The 26,716-nt window shown below is 41.7% G+C and overlaps 1 protein-coding gene across 1 annotated transcript in view; it reads left to right on the forward strand.

Moving 5' to 3' along the window:
- The window catches only part of LOC126262972 (zwei Ig domain protein zig-8-like), a 392,864-nt gene that overhangs the window by 11,272 nt on the left and 354,876 nt on the right, over positions 1 to 26,716 (forward strand). The window lies entirely within an intron of this gene.

A 26,716-nucleotide genomic window follows, 5' to 3' on the forward strand; every position in this document is an offset into this window, starting at 1 on the left:
CCGGCCAGAATCGAACCCGAGACCCCGTGATCCACAGGCAGCAATGCTAGCCACTGGACCATGAGCAGCGGACATCCTCAGTTATTTGCAGGATATATTCCTGTCTTCCCCTATAGCTTTTGCCCTCTACAGCTCCCTCTAGTACCATGGAGTCAGTAACGTATTTCCTGTAGTCCTGTCTCTTCTTCTTGTCAGTGTTTTCCATATATTCATTTCCTCGACGATTCTGTGCAGAACTCCTCATCCCGTACCTTATCAGTTCACCTATTTTTCAGCATTCCTCAGCAACATCACATCTCAAATGCTTGGATTCTGTTCTGTAATGGTTTTCCCACAGTCCATTTTTCGCTACCAAGCAATTCTGTGGCCGAAACGTATAGTCTCGTAAATTACTTCCTCACTTAAGGCCTATGTTTGACACTAAAAGAGTGCTCTTCGCCAGGAATGCCCTTTTTGCCAGCGCTAGTCTGCATTTGATGTCCTCGTTGCTCCGTCCGTCGTTGGTTGTTTTGCTGCCTACGTAGCAGAATTCCTTATCTTCATCTACTTTGTGACCCTCCATCCTGATCTTAAGATTCTCACTGATCTCATTTCTGCTACTTCTCATTACTTACTTCTTCGATTTACTCTCAATCCATATTTTGTACTAATTAGACCATTCGTTCCATTCAGCAGATCATGCATCGAACGAATTTTTACCTCCTTTTTTAAAAGTAGATACACTTTTTTATTTATTTTTGGTAGCTTTGTGTGTTACGATTTTCAGTCTTGGTACGACAACGTGGTCGTAAAACCTTGCAGCGTCGTGAAGCTTGTTATTTGTGTAGGACTGTTAGTTGGTAGTAGGTAAAGCTTGTTTTCGCAACCATCTACTCTTAGAGTTAGCTGCTGAAATAATTACTCAAAATAATTTTCGGAGGGAGCATTTAGTACAATTTCAAACCATGTTTTATACCTGCCACCGTCTTTGAACATGTATTTTACCCAATATATTGAAGGTATAGTTACGTCACTACCAACTATAACTGTATTAGTGAATTGCCTATTTGAAATGATACTCAGGTTTCCTTCTGTCCGTGTGTGTTTCCCATGGTTAATGAGTTGGAGAAAATGAGCTGTAACCTGGAAACAAAACGTTCCCTGACCCATTTTCAAATAACATAATTTCTTCGTCTACGTGTGAAGAATGTGCTCTTCAATTTGTGTCATACATGTTTCTTACACTCTGGATACGGTCGCAGAAGCGTCTGAGCCTCAGATACGAACTCTCCACTTGACTCTGTAACAAGGTTCTTTGTCTTGGCTCTGAGCACTATGGGACTTAACATCTATGGTCATCAGTCCCCTAGAAGCTAGAACTACTTAAACCTAACTAACCTAAGGACATCACACAACACCCAGTCATCACGAGGCAGAGAAAATCACTGACCCCGCCGGGTATCGAACCCGGGAACCCGGGCTTGGGAGGCGAGAACGCTACCGCACGACCAAACAAGTTTCCACAGTGAGTTGTATCGACAGAGTATGAGTTCTGCACTCATATTGCAAAGAAAGCTTTTACCATTTCGGATAGCTGCCAGCAAGTAGAGAGAATCAAAATGGCTCTGAGCACTATGGGACTCAACTGCTGTGGTTATCAGTCCCCTAGAACTTAGAACTGCTTAAACCTAACTAACCTAAGGACATCACACACATCCATGCTAGAGGCAGGAGTCGAACCTGCGACCGTAGCAGTCGCACGGTTCCGGACTGCGCGCCTAGAACCGCGAGACCACCGCGGCCGGCTAAAGAGAATCTCTTCCGATTCAAAGCGACGCACATCATTGCTACCGGCATGAGCCACCAACCGCAGTTTGCTACACACTGTGTTCTTCGTGGCGTCCGGAAGGCCTCGTTCTTCTTCCGCTTCTTGGAAGCCATATATCTAAGGGGACCTATTACATCGCTAACAGTAGAGCTCGCAACTACCAATAATCCCACCAGCCATTCTTTGTGAGTTAGTACCACTAATTGTATAGTACAGGAGCAATATGTAATGACAGTAATAGTAATAATAATAGTGATAAAAGGAACTATGTACAGTAATGAATACATAGAACTTACAAAATTATTAATATCCTATTAAGTAATTTCCTCGTTAATTTCATCTCTAATGTAAGTACTAACATCTAATAGAAATGTGAGGCAACAGTGCAGAAGGAGTCAAAGATGGACAAGAAGTTAAGACAGAGGAATAATAGGATAGGATTAGCAGATGAGATGTAAGGAAATACTCGTAAACAGAAAGGGATGGAGAAGCTCAGACAGTTTTCATTGTGACAGATTCCCGTTGGACAGATAGATAGCTTATGGTACATGATAAGAGTTAAGATATGTCAGTGATAAGAGATAATACTTAAATCACCTCTTGGATGAAGAGTGGTTTTGCATAAAACCTAAGTTTAACGGAAGGAAGTGCCTGAACCCTGTACAGTGTGTAGTGACAACGACATGTCAATCTGCCTCTGGTCCTAAAATTTAGAAGCTTGTGAAGAAAATTTTTCATTATTAAAAATGTGTAAATTTCACAAAATAATTTTCTTTTCTATATCACACATATACAAATTTCTGTGTAGCTAATTTGAATTTCTTTTGTCTAATCCGAAAATTTTTATATCGTTATGAACATGAACATAATTAGCATAAAACATAAAACACTGTTTGTACTTAATGTGTTCCACAAACGTCGAGTGCGACTGGGCGTAAAATCAGCAGAGGAGCGAAGCTTAGAATGAATAACACTGATCGGAATTGGCAGGCGTCCGGCAGTTCAATATTCCATAAACACACCTGACTGACATCATTGGAAACGCGCTTTGGGTTACCAACTCCGACGCAAAATAAGCACACAGAGTGCATATAGGTGCAGTTAAAAAGCTGACACGGACAACTTATTACGGGCCAGTGCGATGATCTGACCGGATGTCCTCTGTTTCGTAGTTCTCGCATTTGCTGCTATGTGTGATTGTGAACTCCAGCGTTGAAAGTTTTCACCTGCCGATAAAATTCCACGCAGCTTCCAAAGAGCGGTAGGACTGGGTGATTTAATTTTCTCGATAAAAGTTGAATCATTGAATTGGGTAGCAAAAGTTTGTCGAAGCGCATCATACTATCTGAATAGAGCATGAAAACATTAACAAGTGGGTTTTATTTTCGTGCACGTAAGTATTAAAAACATGTTCAAAATTTGACTAGAAGGTTTAAGTTTCCTGTTTTGTAGCACTTTAAAAATACGAATCAGTTAAGAAAGATTAATGTTGTTGAGCAACACATGCTCCGAATGTTGTATTAAGCTGTATTAAAGTAGAAAAACATCGTGGGTTACGGTTTACCGCTCGAAGAGATATAATACACTACCGGCCATTAAAATTGCTACACCACGAAGATGACGTGCTACAGACTAGAAATTTAACCGACAGGAAGATGATGCTGTGATATGCAAATGATTAGCTTTTCAGAGCATTCACACAAGGTTGGCCCCGGTAGCGACACCTACAACGTGCTGACACGAGGAAAGTTCCCAAACGATTTCTCATACACAAGCAGCAGTTGACCGGCGTTGCCTACTGAAACGTTGTTGTGATACCTCGTGCAAGGAGGAGAAATGCGTACCATCACGTTTCCGATTTTAATGAAGGTAGGAATGTAGCCTATCGCGATTGCGATTTATCGTATCGTGACAGAGCTGCTCGCGTTGGTCGAGATCCAATGACAGTTAGCAAAATATGAAATCGGTGGGTTCTGGAGGGTCATACGGAACGCCGTGCTGGATCCAAACGGCCTCGTATCACTAGCAGTCGAGATGGCAGGCATCTTATCCGCATGGCTGTAACGTATCGTGCAGCCACGTCTAGATCCCTGAGTCAACAGATGAGGACGTTTACAAGACAACAACCATCTGCACGAACAGTTCGACGGCGCTTGCAGCAGCATGAACTATCAGCTCGGAGACCATGGCTGCGGTTACACTTGACGCTGCATCACAGACACGAGCGCCTGCGATGGTGTACTCAACGACGAACCTGGGTGCATGAATGGCAAAACGTCATTTTTCGGATGAATACAGGTTCTGTTTACAGCATCATGATGGTCACATCCGTGTTTGGCGACATCGCGGTGAACGCACATTGGTAGCGTGTATTCGTCATAGCCATACTGGCGTATCACCCGGCGTGACGGTATGGGGTGCCATTGGTTACACGTCTCGATCACCTCTTGCTTGCATTGACGGCACTTTGAACAGTGGACGTTACATTTCAGATGTGGTACGGCCCGTGGCTCTACCCTTCATTCGATCCCTGCGAAACCCTACATTTCAGCAGGATAATGCACGACCACATGTTGCAGGTCGTGCACGGGCCTTTCTGGATACAGAAAATGTTCGACTGATGCCCTGGCCAGCACATTGACCAGATCTCTCACCAATTGAAAAGGCCTGGTCAATGGTCGCCGAGCAGCTGGTTCCTCACAATACGCCAGTCACTACTTTTGATGAACTGTGGTATCCTGTTGAAGCTACATGGTCAGCTGTACCTGTACACGCCATCCAAGCTCTGTTTGACTCAATGCCCAGGCGTATCAACGCCGTTATTACGGCCAGAGGTGGTTGTTCTGGGTACTGATTTCTCACAATCTATGTACGCAAATTGCGTGAAAATATAATCAGTTCTCAGTTCTAGTATAATACATTTGTGCAATGAATACCCGTTTGTCATCTGCATTTCTTCTTGGTGTAGCAATTTTAATTGCCGGTAGTGTATGTTATTAACACACTGAATAGATACCAGCGTTATCGTTTCGCCTCGATAGGACAGCATGCGTTAGACGTAAGCGCAATATTGACACCCTGTTTGGCCCAAATTACTAATAAACCTTCAGTCACAGTGTTCTGTTTACGTTGTGTTCTACAGCTGAAATTGTTGGGTTTCTTCAGTCACTTCCGGTGACGAGATAACTTTCTTACAGGGATGTTATTCACAACATGGCGTACACGTTAACTGTACTTGCTCTTGTTTGCCACAATGAATTGTGCAATGGAATGACAATCGTCATGATTTGACGGATGCTGCTTACCTTCTGCTGTCATCTATGTTTCTGAAATATGTTGCGTGCTTAGCTCAACAAAACTGGCGTAAGCTAGCTTAGCAATAGTACCAAGCTTAACTCCCCTGTTGCACACGATATGATCCCGCGGACAATAGATTAAATCTGAAGGACCGAAGTTCTTTTTAGCCCCAGAAATTAAGCAACCGTACTGTCTCCAAGGACCAAATGCGAGGATAAAAGGATGATGCTTGACTGCAGTTATCTCACATATGGTAGAGATATCCGTTTGCAGTGCTATCCCCACTCTGAAGAGCCAAACCTTTATCGCCGCCTGGCGTATTGGTCCACACATGGAACACAGTATAGCAGTGATTGTGAGTGGCATGCTTTCGACGATTCCATGGTAGGGTTGCGGAATTACGTCGCACCAAGCGTCTGCGCATAGGTGAAGCCATTTGCGTAAATTTTCTGCGGCAGAGCTGGTGTCTGTTGGCGTCTCATACGCGTTCAATTGAAATGACATTACAACACCCTTCTTGTCCTTGCCTCTAGCTGTACATGCGACGTTGGCGTTGGAAATTTGTCACATCTCGCAGATTTTCTTAACTCCCCAACTTGGCGTCTTCAGAGATGTCGCTTCGCTGCATTGGAAGCTCTTAGTCGTAGCCTCATACACAAGTTGCGGATTTAGCGCTGTAATGGTAATATCTGAAGTACATCTTTTATTTACTTGGCTTTCAGCGTGGAGCACACAGTTTAAATTCTTTTGTTTTGTGATTCCTGTGGTTTCAAAGGCATGACAGTTTTCTATGCGCGCAGTACGTTGTACAGCTTATTACCTGTCGGTATCATTTTGCATTTGTTGGACATTTGACTCTAGTTTCTTCCAGCCCCTGTGGCCCACCACTACCAGAATGCCTTTTTAATGCAATAATTAACATAACTGGCGAGTGTTCACTGTGGCCCTCACTACAAGACAGACGCTGCCAGTTCTGGCGGTCGAGTTCCTGCAGACCAGAGGGAGTTTCATGGTCGCCTGTTTCAGCCAGTCTCAGCCACGGAAATATTGTGTTACTACTTGCATTGGAGTCTTGCTTAGCCAGTAGCAAGCTCCTGACATGGGTGATACCGTGACGCCAGGCCAGCTCACCAATGAGCCACGCTCAAACTTCCGCGTCTCTCTGATACCATATTGTCCCTCTATGCAGAGTACTTGCGCAGTGCTGCAGAACCTTATGAAGACTTAGATACTTCTTATATGATATAAACGTTATTACACCAACGCGATTTGGTGGCTAATACATCAGCTTCAATTCCAGGATCCTCAAACCACTATAGAACTATCATGCCCTCTGACACTGACAGTTATCCTACAGGAAAATGCCGTTGCCTTCCGAGAACATATCAACCGTGAAGGAATGAAGGTAGTGTGCAGTAATGCAGATGTACCCCACAACTCTCAAGCCTTCTTCGATTACTTCCATAGAAGCCAAGATGGATGTCCTCCAGAGCATAATCCTAGTTCCACCAGCCTGTGTCTCTGGCGCGTTAGATGTTTCGACCAAATATTTACTAAGATGACGGCGTACGCGTACACAGACTTCGGTCTAGTTTAACATTAAACGTAATTCATACATACAGGCTATGTGCTACCATTGATCCAAAGTCAATGATCCTGTACCCATTGCAATTGTAATAGATGATGCCGTTGCGTCAACGTTGGAATACTTCCAGATAGTCTGTGGCAGAGCGCCATGTTCCACGATGTGCTCCAATCATTGTCCTCCGAGATGGTTGTGCTTGCACTAGCCGTGTAGACTGTCACTAGATCTGCCATAGATCGCTCTCTCTCCTGCATTGCAGAACTGCTAAGCTTCAATTTCTGTGATGAGACGCACGCACATCTTAGGCCTGCTATTGGCTTCAACACCCTACAAAACCTTTCCTTCGATGCTCGCGATAGTAGCACACGAACAGACCACGAACTTCACTGTTTCAGAGATCCTCGTTCCTAGATTCCGTGTCGCAAACATCTGCTGTCTGTCGGAGTCACTTATGTTACTGGATTTGCTGAATTGCTGGCCGTATTGTCGCTAGAACGACTTCAATTCCGTTTCTAATCTGCCTGTAAGCTTTCTATACTGCATCACATGTCCACAATGCAACCAGGTAGCATTCAGTCTCAAGTTGGGTAGTGTCACAATATTTTGGTGTATCATTATACAGGTTGATTCCAAGATGATCCACTGATGATTGACGGATGGAGAAGGGCAAATGTACCAATTTGAGGAAATGGATCCTGGTCCGGAAACTACAGACTCGAAAGTCATACACAAAAATCTCTCTAATACCTCTGACAATGAACATCTACTGCAAGCTTTTTGCTTTCCATATTTTGAGAGGGGGTAGTATGGATTGAAACAGGAAAAAATTGTCTGCCAAACAAAGGGTTCCAAAATGCCTACGTTAATAGCTATGATCCCTTCGTAAGTAGAAGTTTTCCACAGGAGCAAAGGTGAACAAGTGCTCATGGTTGTCAAGGTTTTCTTCTTCTTTTGATCCATACTACATTCTAACAAAATATGGAAAGGAAATATGATTGTGTAGAATTGGTCCACACTTAGTAGTACTAGAACGATTTCGCTTATAAAGTTCGAATCAAATGTTCCGGACCATACAGTCCCGAGCTGGCCCCATCCAATTTTCACATTTTTCCAAAAATTGAGGCACGTGTTCGAGGACCTCACTTGAAAGTGATGAAGAGGTGCAGGGGTGAGATTGGGCTCCAAGTAAAATATTCTGCGGTGGTCTCTCGTTGGGAGAAATGTGTTCGTCACCAGGCCGTCTGTACTGAGGAATAAATATGTAGGCATTAACAAAAAAAGTGCAGATTGTTAATAAAGTTAGTTTTATTTAGAAAGCTTCAAGATTTTCACGAAAAATTCGAATCCGTCATTTTTCAGCACGCCCTCGTACTTGTTCCATTCTCCACCACGTCCACATTTCAGAAGTCAGCAGACTATGCCTGTCTTCCTTCCCCATAGTCAAAATTTCAGCAGCACGCTGTGAGATCCAGACAAAACACTTCATCACTCTTTACTTCAATCGTATTTCCATATAGTTGCAGAAACCTCTACAGTCAGTTTATCATATATATGTTCGCTTTGGAATAAATGTAGCACCTTCAGCTGTTTTCGGTTCCACTTCTTAGGTACTTAAAATCATGCACATATTTCGGTTTATGTATATAATAACGTCGTTTTCAGCGTACATACACCAGTACTGAAGTATTTCCGCCCCTTCTACATTATTGTTACGTTTTTATCTTCCCCCATTGTCGTTAATTTTGTTTTCCTTTCTTCAGTTCCTTTCCTATTCAAATGTTTTTCAAGTAGGTTCCTAGTATTCTACCATTTCATGCAGTTCTTTTCTATCCGTGACTACAGGATGGCTATTTCTGTAAGAAATTTTTGCGCCCCACCCTTGTCAGAATTCTCATTCACAGCACACTGGGCTATAAATTGTCTCCAACTTCCATAGTAAGTAATCTGTGTCATAAATATTGTAATAATGGCTTTGCAGATTACCTGTACGAGCTTGGAAACACCCATAAATGAGCTATTACGTTCCAAGACCATAAAATAATATCGTTAACTGCTCACTTTAGGTAACAATTGTAATGTTACGTCATAACGAAGCACAACGGTATCCCTCAGCCTTAACGGGTTGAGAGGATCATTACCTCACAATAGCGCTCCGTGCTGCTTCGCCGCTCTCCGCGATAACTGAAATACGTGTTACTAAATTTATATCTGAGTTCCTTTTACTATTAAGACGTAACGATCTGAAGCTTTAACTTCGTATATCATGTGACACTTTTATTTTGTATTTACACTTAATGACAACTTTTAGTAAACATATGACATTGTTTTTTTCGTGCAGAGAACTTTATTCAAATAAAATGGTATAGTATTTGCATTGTGGAAGATTAATGAAAATGGCGAAATTTAACCGATGAAAGCAAATAGCGAAATTTTATTTATGAAGAATTCATTTTAATTTCTTAAGTGATTTTGTGTATACAATGTGCTAAATTAAGCAGACAAATTTTTCACAAATGCCGGCAAGGATGGCTGTAATCCGTATGAGCATCGAGCCTAAATAATTTTGGATGGGAGCTCCACGTACGTCATTGCATGCATGTTGAGCTCTGTGGCTGAGCTTACCACTCGTAATCGCTGACAACCTGTGACCAGACGTTTTCCGCAGCTGAGAGTGTTCGATAACACTCTCTGCAACGAGATAGGTTAGGAAGGCGCGGGTGAAGGGTGGTCTTCCGTTGTCTTGTTTTAAGGGTCGCGGATACATCGAAGGTAGGGACTCAATGCTTCAAAAATGTAACAGCTCTCGTCCAAATCAACGACTGTGTAATCCAGAGGAGATAGTGTTTTGGTCCCAGTGGCACACCATACCATCATCCCAGGCGATCGGCGTCTACGACGATGACGAACACATTATGGCCACTTTCGTTCTCAGAGTCTGCACTTACTGGTAGGTTCATCTCGATGCTATAGAAAGAGGCAGGTCGGCTCCGAAAATATTGTAAACTGCAGCCAGCCGCAGCCAAATTTCCCCATTTTGAATGAAATGATCCGCGGTAGCAATAAAATGCTATTATTCGAAGTCATGACCCGTTTCACGTCAACTGAAGACGACTCGTCAGGTGATGGAGAATACATAGAATCGGTCTCGCTTGAGGATGCGTCTTCTGTTGACGCGATACCAGTCGCGACATAGAATAAAAGTATTTTACAACCTCGACAGATCTTTTCATTCTAAAAGATTCTGAAAAACACACAATTCCACTCTTGTATCCATTGTCGTCATTCGACGTACTACTGTCGGCACGTCCCCCTCTGTCACATAGTTAAGGAAAGCTGCAATAATGATTGTCCATGGGGGGTCTTGCCACAAAGGCACCCCTTTCTTTACGAAAACTACGTCAATAGCTGTATAAACCCTCAGAGACGAGGAAATAAAATGTCTTCTCTGACACTAGTCCCTTGGAATGATTGACACTATGTGGTGTGGGTCCATCGGCAGTTATCATGTAACTGTCGAGCAGCAGTGTCGCGGAACGACAAATCGCGGTCTCGATAGACAAGATTCCTGCCACTGCCGTATTCCGACACGTGCTGTTAGAAGTATCTGCTTCTTCCGTTAGGCCTAGTACGACGTGTCAGTATTCAAATACAGCTTGTAAATCAGAAATTCGCTTAATAATCTTTACTTACATGCAGACTGTAAATGGCATTTCTACTATCTGCCACTGCATTGAAAGGCTAATCATTTAAATATCCTAGCATGTAGTATATTTCTTTCTGGTAATAGGACTGTTGGTTGTTGCTTTCATGACATTGAAATTTTAGTGGTTAACAGTCTCTAAATGTAAATAGTGACTTTATGCATTCACTTGACGGAGCTGGTGTATCCGACAGAATCCTCCATCTTTGCATAGTGTTTTCTATAGTGGGGGCGTGGAACACGTTTAATGCTGCTACGTACGAACTGCGTGGTTGTAAACTTCAGGTCTTAGTTGAGTAGTTCAAATGGTGGAGATTAAGATCGGGAGCCTCATTCGTTCTCTGCGTTTCAATTCTTTCCATTTAATCCTGTAATATAACATTTATAATCTGAGTCGTCTTTATGAGAAAGTGTTACGCACTTTACAATGTAGTAAATTGTGTTAATACAACCTCCTCTGTGAGTAAAACATTATCTGCTGAAATTTTCCTTGCCGTGTCTTCTAGTCATGTTAATGAGGAGATGAGCAAAAGTAGTAGTATTGCCTCTTTAGAATTCGCTAACGAGAAGAGCTTAACTTAGCACTATCAAACTTACGCAGTAAGCTAAATCTCAGCTGAGTACCTATACTGAATGTACAGTAACGCATCCTGAGACATATATTCGTATTCTCGTAGCCATCAGCGTAACGCAATAAAGTTAAAAGGTTTTTATTCCTTCAGATGACAAAGAATCCCTGCTCTAATGAGTGAAATGAAAAATTCAGTGCTGTGCTGTGGATAGCTATAATCAGTGGGGATCCCTTTCCCCTCTTCATCCTCACGCCACGATCTTTAAGCTGTCAATATGTCGACAGTTACACTCTCTTGCACAAGACTACAAATATCTTTCTCATGATGAACACGTAGAAGTCCCAGCACCGTACCTGGTGCTTAAACTGCGTAAGGAACCAAAACGTCCATTGTTAACTTCCCGTTCATGAATGTAGGGTTTATTACGAAAACGTATTAAATTCATTCAGTTTGTGCCTTACCAAAGAGTATTAGCTCGTTAAGCAAGGATACAACTAACTTACAGATCTACTTTTGTCACCAAACCTCAATAAGTATATGAGTACCCCATAATAGAAAAGCTACTGCGAAATGAGGAAGGCAGGAAAGAAGTATTGGCAGAAGTGGACCTGTGAGGTCGGGTTATTAGTCGCGCCTAGACCGCTTAGAAAGAGCATTTCCGACGAATGACAGATTCCTGTGTGCTAGTCCCCTAATATCAGACAGTTTTAATGTGACAATTAGTTTGACAACACAGCAGAGTCCGCTGCAGAGATTTATCGTTCTGGAAACTATCCTGCGGAACTTCATTTCTCCGCATGTATACATTCTGTCGAAAGTGCTTGTCTAGGAACGTAGGTAGGAGAGCCCCGTGAATGGTGGAACGTAGGAGAGACGAGCTGCCGTATGAGAAACTGGGAAACGCCACCATCCAGTTTCGGATCCGAGTCCGGTGATTAATACTGTGTTGTGGAGTGAAACATTGATGCTGAAATGTAAAATATTTAAGTTCTGATTCCATTTTTCACGTCGTAACTGTTTCCTTATGATAGGTTCCGTATTGTATTCCGGTCATATTTAACGTCTTGTAAAATGTGAAGGATGCGTGGTTAGGTAATTAGGATAAACATCAAAGTAATAATAGTATGAATAATTTCAGTAGGAATGCAAATTTCACTCTGCAGACATGAAATGTTTTTGTGTGAAGCGTTTGGATGGCTGTCCGTGTAATGATGGTTCTGTATCTGTTGAGCATCCTCTCACCATAATAAAGTAGAATTCTCACTTGGGAAATGTTTTGACAACGAGAGAATTGGGGCCATTTAGCGATATACTTTTGAAAATTTTGAATTACGTAAATGTGTACTCAAGTAGTTGAACTTAATGCAACTAATGCCGGGCATGGTGTCATTACGTTCCACGTTCATAAAGTCCCCGTTAGCGTTTAAGGGGAGGCGGAAGGCAATTTTCACCATTATTCAGCTAATGCTGTTTCACCCTTTGAATAGATACACTTTCAAAAGAACTGTAATTATAACAGTGAAACATTTGCTGAATGTATATAACATATACGTCTCAAATTTCAAATAAAATGAACAAAATACAACTTATGAATTTGAAGATATATATATATATATATATATATATATATATATATATATATATATATATATATATATATATCTTTAGTTAGGAAAATTTCGCTTTTTTAAAATACATTAATTACTATAAAACTGTTTGCATTAGGTTGATGGTTCTCAATGTACTTGTAACAACTTGATATCATCCTGAGTCCAAATTGATAAAATTTCATATTTCTAACCCAAAAATGTGGAAAACAATGTTACCTGAAAGTCAAAAGATGTTGTTTAAAAAAAATAATTTAAAGTTTAATATTGTAATTTTAGTGTAGTTACTGATGAAAATTATTTACCACTAATATTTTCCTGCACCATGCTTATCTTCTTTTCTTCTCTTGGTCCCGAGTGTTTTCTGTCTAGCTCCATTTGCACATTTTATATTAGCAATTTCTACTTAGCGGACTCTCTCTTTGCACCAATGATTCTAAGAATTAGGCAATATTTGCTCTATAGTTTACGTCCAATACTTCCAAAACATCTAGTTTTCTTTTAAACCATCACTGACGCATAAAACAGCATCATAAACATCAAATTTGTGGGTTGCTATGTAACCCAATATAGTCTTCGGTAAACGGGTCCAAATTACAGAATTCACACATTCATTTAAATTTTGAGTTTTCCATGAAGACATTTCTTCAACAATGTATATTTACAAACACCTCTAAGCACAGCCTGACTTTCATTCATTACTGCTGCAGGTAAAAAGTGTTCGTGGTCTATGCTGCACCAAGTGTCAGGATGTCATGATCATTCGGACAAAGATATTGCCATGTATTCCCAACATTTCTTCTTATGACGAGGCCATTTTATTATTGTAATCTGTTTGAACAACTGTCACTTGATCTTTACCACGCTCGAAAACAATAACAAACACGGATGGGAACGATAGGCATCTATAGTAGATACAGGGTACAAAACCTTCACACGATAAACCAATAGAAGCAGGGACTAACGTACAAGGAATAAAAGAAACCTGTACATTATCTCTGGATGGTGCAAAAACGAAGGAGTGACAATTAAATATCAGTTCGCAAAGAGCTTAAGGACTCAAGAAAAAATTATGATATTTATATGAAAAAAAACCTCTTTTACGCAGGAAATAGCGGAAATTTCAGACACACAAACACCAAAAAATTGATTTTTGAGCCAGTTTGCCTTTTGTATCCCGTTAAAGTTAGTAAATCATAGTTTGTGTCTCAAGCAATCTGCGGAATTAACTTTATATCTGAAACATAATTAATAGTAGCGGAATGTCCACAAATATCGTTAAGTACTACGGTACTAATGATTCTTCTACTCTATTGTTTAGGGATGTGTCGAGCTGAATTATGTCATTACTACGTTACAGGGAAATTTAATAGTATACATATTATAAAGGTTTGAATATTATCATTTTTATTTATGTAGACGAGTTAACAGGAAAACAGCAGCCTTTTTCGCACATCGATGTTTGAAGTAGAGTAGATGCATATAGTGTTAACTACTTCTAATGAAAGGCGAATTTGATGTGTTTGAATCAGTAATTCCACCTTACTTGCTCTTACCTCACCTACAAATTATCTCTAGATGTAACTACTCAAATCATAAATTTAGTGTTGTATCAAAGATGACTGTCCATATCACAACTGTCTGTATTTTCGGGTTTCTCGCTATATCACTATAAATTTCGAGGATAGTATTTTATTCGTTTTGACATCCCCAAGTCATGAAGATGAAAAACGAACAGCAGCAATGAAACGATGAGCGAGACGTTTGAAACTTTACAAAGGTTCGCGTGGATATTTTCGGAGCCGTATTATGTCTGGTATGAGTACAGCTCTAGAAAACGGCTAATGCTTCCGTAACGTTTAGTTTCGAAATGAAAAAAGAGTCCCAGCGAGATTACGATAGAGTATTCTCAACTGAAGATCGCGGCCACGTGGACCGTGGAAATATTGTGTAATCCGGCTGCAGACCTGAGAAAGATGTCATCAGACAATACACCACGAGCCGGCCGCGTTGGACGAGCGGTTCTAGGCGCTTCAGTCTGTAACCGCGCGACCGATACGGTTGCAGGTTCGAATCCTGCCTCGAGTATGGATCTGTGTGAGGTCCTTAGGCTAGTTAGGTTTAAGTAGTTCTAAGTTCTAGGGGACTGATGATCTCAGATGTTAAGTCCCATATGCTCAGAGCCATTTGAACCATTGGAATACGCCACGACACATTCACGAAAGCGGATTTATTTTTGTAGCATAGAGATATCCTCAGAAAACCATCCTCTCTTTCTCTTTGTGTGTAACTAGATACATGACCAATTGTGTCAGCGAGTCATTTCTACAGTTTCTTCGAATTGCTTGCAGTAAAAAGTATTAGACAGGATTTTACAATTTTTCAAAGCTGTGGCCATCACGATTTGGTGGGTATTTTATAGCAGTAGGTGCAGCTAAAATTGATAACACCGTTATAAGCCAGTGGTCGCAACAGCAATACGTGGCGACTGATTCCTGTTCACAGTTCACGAATGGATCCGACTTCTGCGATAGGAGCTGGATGCTGCGTCAATAAAATAAAATTCTGCAGCAGTGTACGATAATTTACGTACCGTGAGATTTTTTTGCTTGAGAACACACACTTAAACTACATGGGACATGATTCAGCGAATGTCGACCAATAACATGGATATGGCATGTGGGGCCTTAAGTACAGTTCAGGAAAACAACAGTTTCTCTGTACCGTACTATTTCAACAGGCTTACTCAAGAAGTGGAGGCAGTTCAGCTACAGACTGCAAATCCAAGATGAAGTTGACTAAGTAAGGACAACCCCATGTAATCGCCCAGCGTGCTAAAGGAATACGTGCTAGACAACGTTACCTGTAACAATGATACATGCCTATCTCTAGTTTTTATGAAGAAAGAGCTATAGATATTCCGTAAATCAAGAGATATTAAGCCCAAGGAGTTTCAAAGAGATTGGTTCACAGAATTATCTACTGCGAACGTACATAAAGTAACACCAAACCGGACGTGGCAAATGTGGATAGTGATTATCAGAGTGGCTGAAATTCCGAAAGACAGTTTCCCAACAGTAAATAAGTACCATTAATAACAGCGCAAAGGAAAAAGGGGAAGTAGTACACCACATATGCCTATAATACGGCTGTAGCTATGCCTTGATACGTTTTAGGACCAATGCGGAAATCGTCCCACACTACACAGAGTGCAAGGCAAATATTGCGGATCTGGAGAGTACTACTGATGTGCGGATTTCAATGCAGACGAACGTCTTCTAGCATTAGTGGAAGATAATCTGTTAGAGAACCGTCATATTTATGCGCATTCATTGTTCCGTCTATGGAATACCGGTCTATGAGCTGATGATACACTATCCGACACAACACGTTTACACTGTACGGACGCTCGGTTCCACCTGACGAAGCTGATGAGGATTGTCAACAGTCCAAGAGTGCATGTCTCGGTGGTATACTTGGCCATTATTGGTAAAAGTGGATTCTCCCCTAAACGAGATACATGATACATCTGGAGTATCTCGTCTTAGTGCCCATGCGCAGAAGTTAACACGATTCTCATAATCGTTTCCATTCAGCTGTTGATGGAGATGTGATAGGGATGGAACCTATGTGGCGGAGAACGCGTACGACAATTGCCTGACTCACACCACTTCCTCGTTCTAAGCTTAAGTGCGGATCGACTGTTACAGCAGCAAGAACATTATTTACACCCTCCGCTGTCTTAAGTTGTTTCCTTCTGTCATGTTGTCTAGGTACTACACTACCACTTCCACGTAATTCATAGATGAGGCTTATAAATATTTGCTGAGATGGTTGACGTCTATTGGTATATCTGGATACAGGAACGCACTGCATTTTTCCTATACTCTCCATAGACGATGAGCACGTCGACTTCTGTATTTTTAAATCCTGTCCGCCACCCACGACCTACTGCTTGGACTTTTACACATAACAACATCATACCTAGCAACTACGAAGGTTGAATGGTATAAGTAAGTGTCGATAAGGCAATTTTTCAGAATACGATATTCCGAAAACGAATCGCACTAGAATCCTGCCAGAATGTTTTTTTACCCACATTAACACTATATTTAAATTGCCAGTTTACAAAAATACAGAGAGACTGTGCCCAAAATATTAAGCTGCGCTGGATCAGGGTGCGATGTCAAGCTTTTTCGTTAGATAGGGGTCGATTTCTTGGGGTCAGAGTTTTTTTTTTTTGTTTTTTTTTTTTTTTTTTGCGACCCACCGCGAACTCCTCTCCTGTACAAATCCTTTCATCTTAGAGTAGCGCCTGCTCCGAACAATCCCTATTACCTGCTCTAGCTCCCCAAAATGTCTTTCTCTGTACCACGCTGTCTTAACATATATTCTATCAGCCTGTCACATTTTCTTGTCATTGTTTTCCAAATGTTTAGTCACTCGACGAATCTACGAAGAACCCATTCATTTATTATTTTAGCAGTACCTTTCATTGTACTTGTTAGCACCACATCATTAACGCTTCGAGTCTCTTCTTTTCTATTTTTCCCATAGTCCATGAATGAATTACACGCAATGATGTTCTCCAGACTTATATTTTCAGGCATTTCTTCTCACATTAAGGCCAAGTAGACTCCTCGTCAGCAATACACTTGCTGGCTGCTCTAAGTAGCTCTGGATATCCTCCTTGTTTTCAAGATAGCGGAATTCCTAGACTATTTTTTGGCGTCGATCATGGGAAGTTCATCACCAATCTCATTTCTGCTATTCCTTATTAGATTTGTCTTTTTCGGTGTATTAGCGAACCAGATTAAAGTCTTCACTCAATTCAATAATTCCTCGCTTTCACTGAGGAAAGCAGCTATATCAGGGAATCTCATCATAGATATACTGTCAATCTGAATTTTAATCTGATTACAGAAAGTTTATACTGTTTCCAACACTGCTTATTCGATAGATAAATTTAACAGTAGAGGGTGTAAGGAGAAACTTTTGTCTTACACCGTTTTTAGTACGAGCAGTTTGTTGGTCTTCTATCTTTGTTCCGTCTTGGGTTTTGTGCCTGTGGCATATTATCCGTCTTTTCCTGTAGCTGGTGTCTATTTTTTTGAGAATCTTAAAGTATTACACCGTTTTGCATTGCATAACGCTGTTATAGAGGTATTTGTCATGCTTTTGTTTCTGTTATCAATCGCAGTTATTTTAGCAGTACCTTTCATTGTACTTGTGAGCACCACATCACTAACGCTTCGAGTCTCTTCCAGCAAAAGGCTGCATGATGCGCAGTTTCACTCCCGACGTCCATGGCGAGGTCCATCTTCGCAACCGCGACGCTATGCAGTGCGGTACCGATTGGCCCAACAACATGCCGAATGGACGGCTCAGGAATTGCATCACGTTTTCTTCACCGATGAGTGTCGCATTTGCCTTCAACCAGACAATCGTCGGAGACGTGTTTAGAGGCAACCCCGTCATACTAAACGCCTTAGACACACTGTCCAGCGAGTGCAGCAAGGTCTAGTTTCCCTGGGCCGACGTGCGCCGCTGGTGGTCCTGGAAGCCACACTAAAGGCTGTGCTATACGTTAATACCATCGTCCTACTGACAGTTCTACCACATCGGCAGCATATTGGCCAGACATTCATCTCCATGGACGACAATTCGTGGCCCCATCGTGTACACCTTGTGAGCGACTTCCTACAGGGTAACGACATCGCTCGACTAGAGTGGCCAGCATGTACTCCAGACATGAACCCTATCGCAAGTGCCTGGGATGGATTGGAAAGGGTTCTTCATGGACGATGTGACCCACCAACCACACTAAGAGATCTACGTCGAATCTCTGTTAAGGAGTGGGACAATCTGGACTAACAGTGCCTTGATGAACATGTGGATAGTATGCCACGATGAACACAGGCATGTATCAATGCAAGAGGACGTGCTACTGGGTATTAGAGGTTCCGGTGTGTACTGAAATCTGCACCACCACCTCTGAAGCTCTCGTTGAAAGGTGGTTCAACATACAATGTGTGGTTTTCATGATCAATAAAAAGTTCGAAAATGATCTTTACGTTGATCTCTATTCCAATCTTTTGTACAGGTTCGTGAACTCTCGGAACCTAGGGGGATGCAAACCTTTTTTTGATATGTGTAATTCCCGCTAAGCATTTATGTCACCACAGGCATATCTTAAAAACATACGTGAGTTAAAGACAGTGCGTCGCAACAGATATATAATTTGATACAAACAAATTAATTTTTTCATCAGTGCAAATCACCTTTCACGTCGTTTCAGTTCTTAAATGAGCAGAACTTTGGTAAGTGTCATTACTACTATCGAAAGTCGAAAATTCTGACTGAAATGAAACACCTTAAAGTCTTGCGTCGATGCCAAAATACGGTTAGAAAACAGTGGTAGACAGCATAGGAAGGTATGTAGCACATTCCAATTTCCACTTCCTCTATTGTTCGATCGGAGTGAATATCATTCAATAATAGTTCGTAAGATGGAGAAATTAGGATATTCATTACAATATAACGATTGGTTACTAAAACGTACATACTTCATTTGTTGATTCCCAACAATTTGTGAGTCATAGTGCACTAAATCATAAGCTCTATGTAAGTTCGTACCCCTGTAAGTGTGTCACTTTGACTCTACATGTAGTTTTCGCATGTTGTGATTTCATTCTGTATGCAATTTATACACGACCAAGTCACGAATATTTCCGACTCGCAGCACCAGGACCGTGATGACCTTCCTGAATTTGCTAACTGAATTAGTTAGTGGCTATTTAAATAGCGGTGTTGGCTTACAGAATTTGCTCCAACTTCGCGAACTACTTGGCTCGGAGTTTCGCTGGTCGAGAGAGCTGCTGCCCACAGCTGCAGATCCCCACCCACCACCAGACACCCGCCCCCGCCCCTTTCCCAACCCCCACACCATTCTTCCAGCACGAAGTACGTTTTACACAGGTCACCAATCACGTAGCAGGTAGACTCCTACTTACGAATAGGCGCAATGACAGTGTGATCAATAAATGAACAAAGCATCTGCTTCATTTGTCTGTATTAAGCATCGTGTATACTAGCCCACGTATGAGAATCTTGTTGTCTAGGCTCCGCTTTCGTTTTCCGTGATATACACCAATTTATAATATGTAACTTCTGCACTTCACTGTCCCATAAGCACAAGTCCGTATGGATGTTGTTGTTGTGGCCTTCAGTCCAGAGACTGGTATGATGCAGCTCTCCACGCTACTCTATCCTGTGCAAGCTTCTTCATCTCCCAGTACCTACTGCAACCTACATCCTTCTGAATCTGTTTACTGGATTCATATCTTCGTCTCCCTCTACGATTTTTACCCTCCACGCTGCCCTCCAATACCAAATTGGTGATCCATTGGTGCCTCAGAATATGCCCTACCAACCGATCTCTTCTTCTAGTCATTTGTCATTAGGGATATACTGAAGAAAACGACGCTCCATTTACGAAGATGGTGATTCACTGATTGTAAGATATCGTTCATTAATTCTGACATAATCGCTTTCTTAAGATAGTCATAACCGGTTTCGACCTTCACCGGCCATTTTTGGACGCTATGGGTGACAACTGTTCATCAAATATCACTCATAACATCTGAAGAAAGCCTTAGAAAGACGAAAAGAGCTATGGTTGTATCATAAAAAAGTGGTTGAGGAAAAAATATAAAAACAATAGTACCGTGTGGAGAATCTTGATACAATTCTTTTTTTGGATAAAAGGCTTTCGATCAAGTTTCTGTAGGTCAAGTGAATGCTAGGTTTCAGTTATTTATGTAAGGAACAATAAAGTTTCCCAATTATTTGTAATGGCTCAACCAACCTCGAAAATTTATAGATTAAAATGGTGTATACCAATTGCCCATTATTGAAAAATATATTACATTGCATTACACAGCATAAATTAGACGTATAACATACTTAGCGAAACATTTTTTGCGAGAATGGACATTTGGTACACATCAGTTTAAATATTAAAATCTTCCAGTTGGTGACATAAATATTTGCAATTAATAGCAGCATAATAAATATCTCTGCAGGGTTTTATTGGCTGCACAAAAATTACTTTTATTGAAACACAGGAGCAAAACCTGCAAAAAGAAAATGCTATAAATGATCCTGTAGCGCGATGACAGGTGATTTCTTCCACTGTCCCTTTACAGCGAGACATTTCTCCTTCAGTAATGAAACCAATTTCAACAATACCCTATCCAATAACATTAGGCTCACTTTACGCACTTGAGATAAGCCTCAGAATACACTTGCTTCCGTCTGGCTATGCATTTATAAGAGGTAACACATGCTTTATGGCATTTACACTGGATCGTGATAGATGGGTATCTTCGAGAATGAAAACCGTTGTTTTCATTCGACCTTCGTGATATGATACTTTTGCGAAATTCAACTGTCAAATTCTAGAAAATGCAACTACTTGTGTGAAAATCGAGAACTCCGCGTCCACTCTTCAAGAAAAATTACCGAATATGCGAGACTGTAGCCGAATAACATAACCTGCCTGCTGCTTTTCAGTTCCGCTCCTACACATTGTACCGAAGGTCAGTTCGTACATTTTGGCAAGAAGGTGGCTTGTGTTTTCAGTAAAGGAGATGCTCTGTTTTGTCTATTTTCTCTTACCTTTATTTTGTTGCTAGGCATCGAACGGTGTGTGCTTTTACTTCGGCCGTTCGCGTTGGTTATACGCCGCTGTTATGTCAAGAGCCGCGAGCCTTGCCTCAAACAGCATTAAACTGCCGTCTGCGTCAAAGCGGGAGCGCCGCTTGGCAATTTCCCTCCGTCCTTCCTCATGGAGACAGCTTCAGCTGCTACTGATTTTTCTGGCGCTGTGAACGTGCTTCCATTGTATCTCGACCCCCGCAGCCTCTGCCTTCCGTTTCCAAGCATTCTGGAAACAGTCCAAAAAAGTCAAAACAACGCCAAAACTGGGCGCTAAAATTCTCTCAGTGGCCCTGGTTAGGTTTGCCTGACGTAATCACACCTTCAGTTCAACAAAAAGAATGGTTCAAATGGCTCTGAGCACTATGGGACTTAACATCTGAGGTCATCAGTCCCCTAGAACTTACAACTACTTAAACCTAACTAACCTAAGGACATCACACACGTCCATGCCCGAGGCAGGATTCGAACCTGCGACCGTAGCGATCACGTGGTTCCAGACTGAAGCGCCTAGAACCGCACAGCCACACCGGCCGGCTCAGTTCAACAAAGAATAGTGGCGACGAACTAATGCGACGGTTTGCAAGAGGTTTAAGCAGCTGACGTTTTTCCATCATTATCGAGACCGTCATACTACCAGCTATCCTACTAGTGGACATTATTGTGAGATTTCTCCACCCTTCGCTTTATGCCGATTGTGGTGGACTGTGGACATTCCCAATCTTTTCCTGAATAGCCCAAAACCATAGAATGCAGTTAAATACGACGACGGGGTCTGGAGCGATGAAGAGATTGCGACGCAACTTAAATGTGTTCCACCGGGTTCAGGTCGGGACTTTGGCCAAGACAGTACTTTTCAGGAATGTTAATGTCCACAGCTCACAAACCATTCCCTCACAGATACCACTTTATCACAGGGTGCATTGTCACGCTGTAGAATTAACCATTATCTTCGAACTGTTCCTCTACGACACGCAGTTCACAATGCTGCAAAGTGTGTTCACACGCCTTCACATTTAGCATTTTTTCAAATGTGTCAAGACGGGTAACGTTCCAAAGATATTCGCCAAACCATCGGATTGCCAAAGCGTGAGTCATCACGGAGTGTTACAATAACTTCCGCGACCATTCAGTTTGTAGGGAAAATTTTAAAATTCACGCGCGCACGGATACACACACACATTCATATCCAGTTATCCATAGTCCACTGGCGTTCGCGTTTTAACTTGCAACACATCAAGCGTAGCTTGGCACTGACATATATATATATATATATATATATATATATATATATATATATGTGTGTGTGTGTGTGTGTGTGTGTGTGTGTGTGTCCCATGTGTTTCATTTTTTTTCCGACTTGTTTGGTGTGTCCCGCCACAGATTCCTCTCGCATGCCAAGCTTTCCATATCAAATTACCACTTGCAATATATGTCCCCAATTATTTGCTTAATGTAATCCAATCTCTGTCTTCCTCTATAGCTTTACCTCTCTGCTGTTCCCTCTAGACCATGGGAATTATTCCTTGATGTTTTATCAAATATCGTATCATCCTGTCCCTTCCTCTTGTCGGTGTTTTACGCATGTTTCTTTCCTCACCGATTCTGCGAAGACTCTTCCCGTTTCTTACCTTATCAGTCCACCCAAATTTCAAGACTCTTCTGTAGCTTCGCATCTCAGGTGCTTCGATTTTCTTTTGTTACGGTTTTCCCACAATCCATGTTTCACTACCATACGATGCGTTACTCCAAACGTACATTCTCAGGGGTTTCTTCCTCATATAAGGAATATGTTTTAAACCGTCGGCTTTTCTTAGCCCTGACTGCCATTTTCGACTGTGCTAGTCGGCTTTTAATATCCTTCGTTTGACAATTGTGACTTATTTTGCTTCCACGTTAATACAGTTCCTTACCTAATTCATGTGTTAAGGTTCTCACTATTCCCATTTCTGCTATTTCTCATTACGTTGATCTCTTTGCTGGTTATTCTCAATCCATATTTCGTATTCATTAAACCGTTCATTCCATTCAACAGATGTTGTGGTTCATTTTTATCTTCACTGAGAATAGGACTGTCACAGCGAAACTTGTCATTGTGGTCATTCGACCTGTTAAATCATAGTACCGGCCTGAGTGGCCGAGCGGTTCTAGGCACTACAGTCTGGAACCGCGCGACCGCTACGGCCGCTGGTTCGAATGCTGTCTCGGGCATGGATGTGTGTGATGTCCTTAGGTTAGTTAGGTTTAAGTAGTGCTAAGTTCTAGGGAACTGATGACCACAGCAGTTAAGTCCCATAGTGCTCAGAGCCATTTAAACCAAATCCCAGTCTTGAAACTATCTGCTATTTCCGTCATTGTTTCTTCGATGTAGAGTTTGAACAGCGGGCGTGAAAGACTGTATACCTGTCTTAGTCTTTTTAATCCGAGCACTTAGTTCTTGCTCTTGCGGTCTTATTGTTCCCTCTTGGTACTTTTACATATTGTATATTATCTATCTTTCCCTATAAAGTGCTCTTAATATTCCCAGAATTTCGAAGAACACCGAATAGATCAACATTTTGCTTCCTATTATTCTGCATATTATTCTTCTCAGGAAATTGAATGCATGACCCTTTAAGCTGATTGTGCCATAATTCTCAGACTTGTCAGCACTTGTGAGGGCGATGTTTTTCACCAAGCCTGATGGTATACGTCCAGTCTCATACATTCGACACACCAATGTGATTAGTCGATTAGTTGCCACGTCCCCCAATGAGATTAGAAATTCCGATGGCGGATTCTCTATCCCTTACCTATCGACTCCTTCTTCTGTCATGTCATCGGACAAGGCCTCACTCTCATACAGGCGTTCAGCGCACCCTTTCCACCTATCCGCCCTCTACACTACACTTAACAGTTGATTTCCAGTGGCAGTCTTAATGTTATAGCCCTTGCTTTTAATTTCGCCGAAGTCTGTTTCGATTTTTCTGTATGTCGAGTCAGTTCTACTGACATTTTTTTCTTTATTTCTTCACATTTATTATGCAGACATTTCGCCTTAGTTTCTTACTCTTCCTATACATTTTCTTCGAAGGGAATTGTATTTCATATTTCGGAATTTTCCTAATAATATTTTTGTACTTCATATTTTCGTCGATCAACTGAAGTACTTCTTCTGTTACCCATGATTTCTTCGTAGTTACCTTCTTTAAACTTAAGTTTTTACTTCCAACTTCTGCGGCTGCCCTTTCTAGAGATTCCCATTTCTCTTCAACACAGCTGCCTTTTCAGCTATTCATTATCACATTAACTATAGCCTTAGAAAAACTTTGAGCGTATCTCTTCTTTCTTTAGACTTCCGTAACTGTTTCTTCCGGCTGGGTCTCTTCATTACTAAATTGTGATATGAATCTATAACCTCTCTTGGGTACGCCCTACAGTCCAAATTCGGATTTCGAGATCTCTGCCTGACCGTGATATAGTCCATGTGAAATCTTCGCGTAACTCACGGCGTTCTCCAGGTATACTTCCTCCTCTTTTGATCCCTGAACAAAGTAATCGCTATTACTAGCTGAAGTTTGCTGCAGATCTCAATTAGCCTTTCTCTTCACTCATTCCGTAACCCTTCCTTCATCTCCCTCCCCTACAACCGCCCCCCCCCTCTCCCCACCATAACAATTATATTTTCATCTGCCTTTATGTATTGAATTACTCGTTCGGTTTTCTCAGTATACTCTCTTCATCTTCTGCTTCAGACATTGGCATATATACCGAAACTATTTTTGTCGGTGCTGGTTTGATTTCGATTCTGATGAGAAGAACCGTATCACCGAACTGTTCACAGTAATTTACTCTCTGCCCTACCCTCCTATTCATAGTGAAACCTATTCTCGTTATACTTCTGTTGTTGCTCCCCTTTACTCATATCTACAAAAATCCATATCTTCTTGATATTTCGCTTCACAGACGCCTATTGTATCTAGATTTAGCCTTTGTATATCCAGTTACCTCTTTCCAGACTTTTTAGCTTCTTTATCACAACCAAATACTCTGATGAGCCAAAACTTTATGTACAGCTGCTTAACAGCATATTTTCTAATATTTGCCAAGAAATACATCACTGATACTGCGTATCAAGGATCCGACAGATTGTTGGTACGTTTGTGAAAGTATGTGGTAGTAGATGTCTAACATACGTCAAGTAATTCGCTTAAATAAGGACCGCTGATCTGGGTACGCCATGGCGGTGCCTGACACTAACCCAGATGGGTTCCACACGGCTTACATCAGGCGAATGTGGTCGCCGAGACATCAACAGGAGTTCACTCCAGTGCTCATCAAACTACAGTCTCATGGTTGTGGCTCCAAGACACAGATATTTATGCTGCTGAAAGAAGACATCAAGCACGAAGGGATGCAGGTGGTTCGCATTTGTCAGCGTATAGTCTGTTACTACCACACACGTCCCATGCAAGCGCAGCAGAAATTTCTCATAGTATGATACTGCTACCACAAGCCTGAGCATACAGTGCGCTGCACGTGTTCATCCGCCGTTCACCTCGATGACAGCTTTTGTGGAGGCACTTTCATCTATCAACCGTCCAATACCGATGGTCTTGTGACTATTGCAATCTTAATTGACAATATCCTTGGCTCAACATGCGAACAGGTGAGGTTGGTCTGTTGCGGAGCTCCGTGTTCAACAATGTACGACAAACGACGTGCTGCGAAACACCTGTGCGTGCACTAGCACTGTGCTCTCTCGGCAGAGATGCCACGGATCACCATCTATCCTACTTTACTGAGAAGACAACCCACCACTCCCCACGTTCTGTGAAGAGTCGTGGTTGGACGTTAAACCATTTAACTCCTAGTTACAGTTTCACTGTATAACTCTTTCCGTGGTTGCTCTCGACAGTAGCACATGATCATTCGACCGGCTTCGACGTTTTCCAGATACCCGTTCACAGGCTCTGCATAATTATAAGTAGCCTATTTTCAAAGTCATTTATCTCAAGGGATTTCCCCATTTGCAGCCCGAAATCTCGAAAGAGTGATTCCTCGTTCTCCCCTGCTCCTATTACGTAATTTTGCTACCGCGTCACGTGACCGATACACCACCAGGCGGCATCCAACTTCGGGGTCGGCAGTGGTCTTAATGTTCAGGCTTATCAGTGTACAAATCTTGTGTCTAAATGACCTTGACGATAATTTAGTACACACAGACAGCGTAGAAAACTATTGGGATACAGCACTATGGTCAGATGAAGAGGGTATACCAGTCACATTGTAATACTGAAATAGGTTGAAGATATCAGACGTAGTACCACAGGACTGAATTTTGGCTCATATGTGGTTTCTCATACACCAGAATAATCTACACGTGGTAAATACTAGAATAAAAAAAATTGAGATTATTACCATTTGGAGCAATTTCTGAATTGGTTAAAT

Source organism: Schistocerca nitens, chromosome 6 (genome assembly GCF_023898315.1).
Source record: "Schistocerca nitens isolate TAMUIC-IGC-003100 chromosome 6, iqSchNite1.1, whole genome shotgun sequence".
NCBI classification, from domain to species: domain Eukaryota; kingdom Metazoa; phylum Arthropoda; class Insecta; order Orthoptera; family Acrididae; genus Schistocerca; species Schistocerca nitens.